Source organism: Musca autumnalis, unplaced genomic scaffold, assembly GCF_047663935.1.
Source record: "Musca autumnalis isolate F117 unplaced genomic scaffold, ASM4766393v1 scaffold_3, whole genome shotgun sequence".
In the NCBI taxonomy this organism is placed as follows: Eukaryota; Metazoa; Arthropoda; class Insecta; order Diptera; family Muscidae; genus Musca; species Musca autumnalis.
This window is the reverse complement of record NW_027411866.1, coordinates 46,545,382-46,553,792: the sequence shown is the minus strand read 5'-3', so window position 1 is coordinate 46,553,792 and position 8,411 is coordinate 46,545,382.

Below are 8,411 nucleotides of genomic sequence, written 5' to 3'. Positions count from 1 at the left end.
GAACCATCTCGTACCCCTAAGTGTACCTAATTCCACATTTTAGGATTCGAGCGCTATAATTTCACCCAAATCCTAATTGTACAAAATGTAGTACTTTTTGTAAGCATAAGTACGCATTTCCAAAACTAACCCCAACAGTAATATCAACTCCAAAATTCAAGATTCGAGCTCTAACCGTTCGCTCAAATCCAAGTTGTACCAAATATAGTACCGTTTAGTACTTTTCGTACATATAAGTACGAATTTCCAAAACTTCCTCAATCCTACACCCCAACAGTAATCTTAATTCCAAACTTCAAGATTCCAGCTCTAGCCGTTCGCTCAAATCCAAATTGAACCAAATTTAGTACTTTTCGTACTCATAAGTACGAATTTCCAAAACTACTTCCATATCTCAATCCTACACTCCAACAGTAATATTAATTCCAAATTTCTTGATTCCAGCTCTACCCGTTCGCTCAAATCCAAGTTGTACCAAATTTAGTACTATTTAGTACTTTTCCTAACAGTAATATCAACTCCAAAATTCAAGATTCGAGCTCTAACCGTTCGCTCAAATCCAAGTTGTACCAAATATAGTACCGTTTAGTACTTTTCGTACATATAAGTACGAATTTCCAAAACTTCCTCAATCCTACACCCCAACAGTAATCTTAATTCCAAACATCAAGATTCCAGCTCTAGCCGTTCGCTCAAATCCAAATTGAACCAAATTTAGTACTTTTCGTACTCATAAGTACGAATTTCCAAAACTACTTCCATATCTCAATCCTACACTCCAACAGTAATATTAATTCCAAATTTCTTGATTCCAGCTCTACCCGTTCGCTCAAATCCAAGTTGTACCAAATTTAGTACTATTTAGTACTTTTCCTACCCATAACTAAAAATTTCCAAAACTTTAACAATCCCACAATGCAACAGGTATTTTAATTCCAAACTTGAGGATGGCAGCTACATCGGATCACCGAAATCCAAATTGTACCAAATTTAGTACTATTTAGTACTTTTCGTACCCATAAGTACAAATTTTCAAAACTACCTCAGTGCTATGTTCAAACAATAAGCTTAATTCCGAATTTCAGGATTCCATATATATCCGATAACGCAAATCCAAATTTAGTACCATTTAGTACTATTCGTATCCATAGTACGAATTTCTAAACCAACACACCAACATCAATTTTAATTCCGAATTTCACTATTCCAAATGTATCCTATCACTGAAATCCAAATTGTACCAAATTTAGTACTATTTAGTATTTTTCCTACCCATAACTCCAAATTTCCAAAACTTTATCAATCCTACATTACAACAGTACTCCTTATTCCAAATCTCGGGTTTCCAGCTATATCCGTTCACCCAAATGCAAACTGTACCAAATTTGGTACCATTTAGTACTTTCGTACCCATGAGTACGAATTTCTACAACTACCTCAATCCTACACGCCAACAGTAATCTTAATTCCAAATTTCAGGATTACAGCTGCATCCGATCACCGTAATCCAAATTGTACCAAATTTGATACCATTTAGTACTTTTCGTATCCAAAGTACGATTTTACAAACCTACCTCTATCAACACTCTAACAGCAATTTTAATTCCGAATTTCACGATTCCAAATGAATCCCATCATTGAAATCTAAATTGTACCAAATTTAGTACTATTTAGTACTTTTCCTACCCATAACTAAAAATTTCCAAAACTTTATCAATCCTACACTCCATTAGTACTCCTTATTTTAAATCTCGGAATTTCAGCTATATCCGTTCACCCAAATCCAAATTGTACCAAATTTGGTACTATTTAGTACTATTCGTACCCAAGAGTACGAATATCCACAACTACCTCAATCCTACACGCCAACAGTAATCTTAATTCCAAATTTCACAATTACAGCTGCATCAGATTACCGTAATCCAAATTGTACCAAATTTAGTACCATTTAGTACTTTTTGTTCCCATATTACTTTTGTTCCGAATTTCCAAACCTACCTCTATCCAGCACTCCAAAAGTAATCTTAATTTCGAATTTAAGGATCCCAAATGTATCTGATCACCCAAATCTAAATTGTACCAAATTTGGTACCATTTAGTATTTTTCGTTGCCATAAGTACGAATTTTCAAAAGTATCCCAATCCCACGCTCCAATAGTAATCTTAATTCCAAATTTCACTATTCCAGCTCTATCCGATCACTTAAATTCATATTGTACCAATTTTGGTATCATTTAGTACTTTTCGTACCCAAAAGTACGAATTTCCAAAATACCTCTATCCTACACCCCGACTGTAATCCTAATTCTAAATTTCAGGATTCCAGCTCCATCCGTTCCCCCAAATCCAAATTGTACCTTATTTGGTACTATTTAGTACCTTTCGTACCTATATGTACGAATTTCGAAAACTACCTCCATATCTCAAACCTACGCTCCAATAGTAATAGTAATTCCAAATTTCAGAATTCCAACTTTATCGGTTCGCCCAAATTCAAATTGTACCAAATTTAGTACCATTTAGTACTATTCGTACACATGAGTACACATTTTCAAAACCACCTCCTTATATCAACTCATCTTCTAAACCTTGATTTTCATTCCAAATTTCAAGATTTTAGCTCTATCCGTTCACGTAATACCAAATAGTACTAAATTTAGTAACTCTTAGTACTTTTCGTACACTTATAGTTCGAATTTCCAAAAACCATTTGGTACACCTTTCTAACTCTCCATCAATGAACCTCATTCAAAATTTCAGAATTCTAGCTCTTCGCGTTTGCCTAATACAAAGGGTACCATATTTAGTACCTTTTAGTACTTTTAGTACAGTTCTAGTTCGAATTTCCAAAAATCCAGCCTTATCTGACACCTTCGGACCAAGAGTGACCCTCACCCAAAATTTCAAGATTCTAGCTTTAGCCGTTTAGTCTGGGCGTTGATTATCAGTCAGTCAGTCAGTCAGTGAGTCAGTGAGTCATCATTACTGAACTCTTTTATAAGTATAGATTGTTGGAAACACAAAAATAAGGAATTCAGAATTCAATAAACAAAAGTTAAAATTCAAAACACATTTTAGGTCGCAAATACACTCCACGTCAGTAGAATAGAACACCTAAATTGTTGTTAATGTTAGCTTATTTATCTCAAAACGAATGTATCTACGTTTTTATTCTTGTAGGTATTTAAAGTCTATGATGTTCCGTATCAAACACAGAAAAAATTATGTTTCTAGCTCTTCGCGAAATTATTTTCTGATCCATTTTCCGATAGCAGTATGAAAAATAGGCATTTATTTTTGGTCATCAGGATAGAACAGTCATTTTATTTTCGCGAATTTTTGAGATATTAACGCCGAATGTTCTTTCAGTCGATAAAGCAAGGCTTTCTAATTATTTTTCACCAAAGAAAGCCTATAAATAATTCCGCGAACACCGAAATAACAGCGTAAAAGGGTTTAAAATTACAGATAATTGAAACATCTCGGAATATCAATAGGAGTCGCGCAGTAATGTCATATTTCTGCACAATAAGATAGAATATGACACAGACAACCTCCACGGATACAATCGAGTGCATTGGATGCTGATAATATTGAATATTTCCCAGATAATTATGAAAAACTTCAAAATTTCTTATAAAAATCTAGATGTTTTCTCCAATAAAATGATTTTTCCGCGAACAAGTCCGCCGTTTAAAGGTTTGGAAATATGCTCCAGATTTAGAGGAAGATAATCTGACATGAAAACAACCGCTATTTTAATACACTGAGGGAAATTTAATTACTTTTTGAAAGCAACATACGAAACCTAAAACCTCAATTTCAATGACTGTGTTTTTTCCGCGAAAACGGGGCTTTTACATATGCGAATTCAGTTAAAAAACTACTAAATCGTAAAATCCGGTATGGAGAGCATAACCTAGTCCATTTATATTGTAACATAACGCTGTTGAGAACAATCGCGGACACCGAAATAAGAACACATATAAAATTCAAAGTCCAAAAGTTGTGTTCAATTTGAAAAATGTGCTAAAATTTCCCACAGTGTATTAAAATAGCGGTTGTTTTCATTTCAGATTATCTTCCTCTTAATCTGGAGCATATGTCCAAACCTTTAAACGGCGGACTTGTTCGCGGAAAAATCATTTTATTGAAGAAAACATCTAGATTTTTATAAGAAACTAGCAAAGTGCCCGCCACTTCGTTTGCGGAAAGGAAATAAAAACAACAACAAACAATACTTAATACCGAAATGGTGAACACTGATTGTTTTGTTGTACTACTACCTAAAATCGGTCCATCTCACCCCTGCAAATCAGCAGCGAAGTATTTTAATTTATGGCTTTCTGTCCTCAGGGTGCAAAAAAAATTGTCGCATAGGTCTACGTTTCCAAATGAACTTTCTAATGCGTTCAGAATAAAAATACAATATTCAATACAATTTTTCTAACCCACGACCTTATCTAAAATTTTACAGTTTTATCCCTCCTTGTTCGCCCAATGCCTATTTCATTACATGTAGAAACATGCCATTTACATATTTAATGTGCGAATTTTTATAACCATTGTGATCTAAACCCAACAGTGACTCGTAAAACAAATTTCTTAACGCTGGATTTACCACTTCATTCATATCGGTGTTCCAATGTGTAGTAAAATTTAGTAATTCAAAAACATTTATTGTATATTACCCTTGAGTGCTATGCGTACACTAATATTAGTATTCCAAATTATATGATTTCGGCTTTAATCCTACATCCAAGACCAAATTTAATACTTATGGTAGCCTTATAGGAGGTATTTCCAATACCACCTCCACAGCTCAGTGCACAGAGACCTTCGTACCAAACTTCAGAATATCAAAATGGTACCAAAAATGCTACTTTTCGTACACTTGGGTATAAACTTCAAAAATTACTCCGTCTATAAACGCTATACACCAACCGTGATTCTCATTGCCAGCTCTAGCTGTTCACCTACTAAATTACCCCCTCACACCAACAGTGGCTCTAGTTTTTGAATTCGAACTCAGCCCCCGAATACCAAATTTAGCACTTTTCTTGTTTTAGTACTTTTCTTGTATTTATGGAACGTATTTCTACAAAATTGAGTACCACCCGATGTCAAATTTATTACAGCATAAGCATTAATTTCCGAGATTTCTTCCTCATCCCCATTCAACACACCAACAGGGATTCTAATACTAAAATTAAGAAATTTAGTTTTATATTTTAACAAATATCAAAAAGTTAAAAATTTTTGTTCCACTTAACACTTCTGAAACACATAAGTACGCATTTCCAAAACTACCTCTATATCCTACACACTAATCTAAATTTCACGATTCCAGGTATATCCGTCCACCAAAATTGTAATTGTACCAAATGTAGTACCATTACGTACTCTTCATACCCATAAGTCCGAAATTTCAAAATTACCTCAACTCTACACATGAACAGAAATCCGTTCAACCATTCAAAATTGTACCCATAAGTACAAATTTCTAAAACTAACTCAATCCTGCACTACAAAAGAAACATCAATTTAAATTGCAGCTTTCTAGATCTATCCGTTCAATCAAATCCGAATTGTACCAAATTTAGTACTTTTCGTACTTATGAGTACAAATTTCCAAAACTACCTCAATCCTATACTCCAACAGCAATCTTTATTCCAATTTTCAGCAAATCCAAATTGTGCCAAAATTAGTACTTTTGTACTCATAACTACTTCCATTCTACACTTCAACCGTAACCTTATTTTAAATTTCAGGATTCCAGGTCTATCCGTTCGCCCAAATCCAAACTGTACTAAATATAGTACCATTTAGTTCTTTTCGTATTCATTATAACAAATTTCCAAAACTACCTCAATCCTATACTCTATCAGGAATTTTTATTCCAAAATTCAGGATTCAATCTCTATCCGTTCACCCAAATCCAAATTGTACCAAATTTAGTACCATTTAGTACTTTTCGTATCCATAAGTACGAATTTTCCATACTACTTCCATTCTACACTCCAAGAGTAAAAATCGTTCAAACTTTCAGGATTACATCTCTATCCGTTAGACCAAAGTCTAATTGTACTACATTTAGTACTTTTTGTACCCATAAGTACGATTTTCAAAACTACTTCCATTCTACACTTCCACCGTAACCTTAATTCCAAATCTCAGGATTCCAAGTGTATCCGTTCACCCAATTCCTAATTGTACTAAATTTAGTACGATTTAGTACTTTTCGTATCCATAAGTACACATTTCCAAAACTACCTTCATATCTCAAACCTACATCACAAAAATATTCTTATTTCAAAATTTCAGGATTCCAGCTTTATCCGTTCATCCAAATTGTACCAAATATAGTACTTTTCGTACACATGAGTACACGTTTCCAAAGCTACCTCATTTTATGAACCCTTCTTCTCAATATTGATTCTCATTCCAAATTTCAAAGTTTTGACTCTACCCGTTTGCATAATACGAAGTGGTACCAAATTTAGTATATTTTAGTACTGTTCGCACAATTATAGTTAAACATAAGTACGAATTTTTAGAAGTACCCCCATATTTAAATCCTACACTCCAACAGTAATCTCAATTCCGAATTTCTGCATTCCAGCTCTATCCGTTCGTTTCAAATCCAAATTGTACCAAATGTAGTACTTTTAATAAACATAAGTACGAATTTCCAAAAATACCCCTATATCTCAAGCCTTCACTTCAACAATAATCTTAATTCCAAATTTCTGGATTCCAGCTCTATCCGTTCCGTAAAATCCAAATTGTACCAAATTTAGTACTTTTCGTACACAAAAGGACGAATTTCTAAAACTTCCACCATATCGCAATCCTATACTTCAACGGTAATCTTAATTCCAAACTTCAAGTTTCCAGCTGTATCCGTTCACACAAATCCAAATTTACTACCATTTAGTACTTTTCGTACACATAAGTACGGATTTCCAAAAGTACACCCATATTTAAATCCTACACTCCAACAGTAACGTTAATTCCAAATTTTTGGATTCCAGCTCTATCCGTTTGGTCAAATCCAAATTGTACCAAATTTAGTACCATTTAGTACTTTTCGTACACATAAGTATGAATTTCCAAAAGTACCCCCCATATTTAAATCCTACACTCCCACAGTAATCTTAATTCCAAATTTCTGGATTCCAGCTCTATCCGTTCGGTCAAATCCAAATTGTACCAAATTTAGTACCATTTAGTACTTTTCGTACACATAAGTACGAATTGCCAAAAGTATCCCCATACTTTAATCATACACTTCAACAGTAATCATAATTCCAAATTCAGGTTTCTAGCTCTATCTGTTCACCCAAAGCCAAGTTGTACTAAATTTAGTACCATTTAGTGCTTCATACACATAAGTACGAATTTCCAAAACCATTTCCTTATATCAACACCACTTCCCAAACTTGACTCCCATACCACATTTCAAGATTCTAGCTTTATCCATTAAAAATATGCAATTGGTACCAAATTTAGTAACTTTTAGTACTTTTCGTACACTTATAGATTGAATTTCCAAAAACCCTTGGGTACATCCTTCTAATTCACCATCAGTGACCCACGTTCCATCTGTTCACGCAAATACAACTTGTATCGAATTTAGTACCATTTAGTACTGCTTCGTGCACATTAGAACGATTTTCCAAAGCTACCTCCTCCTCAATTCTAGATTCCAACAGTAATCTTAATTCCAAATTTCAGGATTCCAGCTCTATCCGTTCACCCAAATCCAAAGTGTACTAAATTTAGTACGTTTCGTGTACTTATAGTTAGAATTTCCAAAAACTTTTCTTTGTTACTTTCCATTTGTGACCCTCGTTCCAAATTTCAGGATTCCAACTCAATCCGTTCACCTAATTTCAAACTGTACTAAATTTAGTACTTTTCGTACCCTTATAGTTCGAATTTCCAAAAACCTTTCATTGTTACTTTTCATCAGTAATCCTCATTCCAAATTTCGGGATTCCAGCTCTATCTGTTCACCCAAATCCAAATTGTACTAAATTTAGTATCATTTATTATTTTTCGTGCACATATAGTTCGAATTTCCAAAAACTTTTCCTTTCCTTACTTTCCATTAGTGATCCTCTTTCCAAATTTCAGGATTCCAACCCAATCCGTTCACCCAAATTAAAATTGTACAATATTGAGTACCATTTCGTACTTTTCGTACCCTTATAGTTCGGCCCTCATTAAAAATTTCAGGATTCCAGCTCTATCCGTTCACCCAAATCCAAATTGTACTAAATTTGGTACCATTTAGTACTTTTCGTACATTTATAGTTCGAATTTCCAAAAACCTTTCATAGCTACTCTTCATCAGTGACCCTCATTCCAAATTTCGGGATTCCAGCTCTATCTGTTCACCCAAATC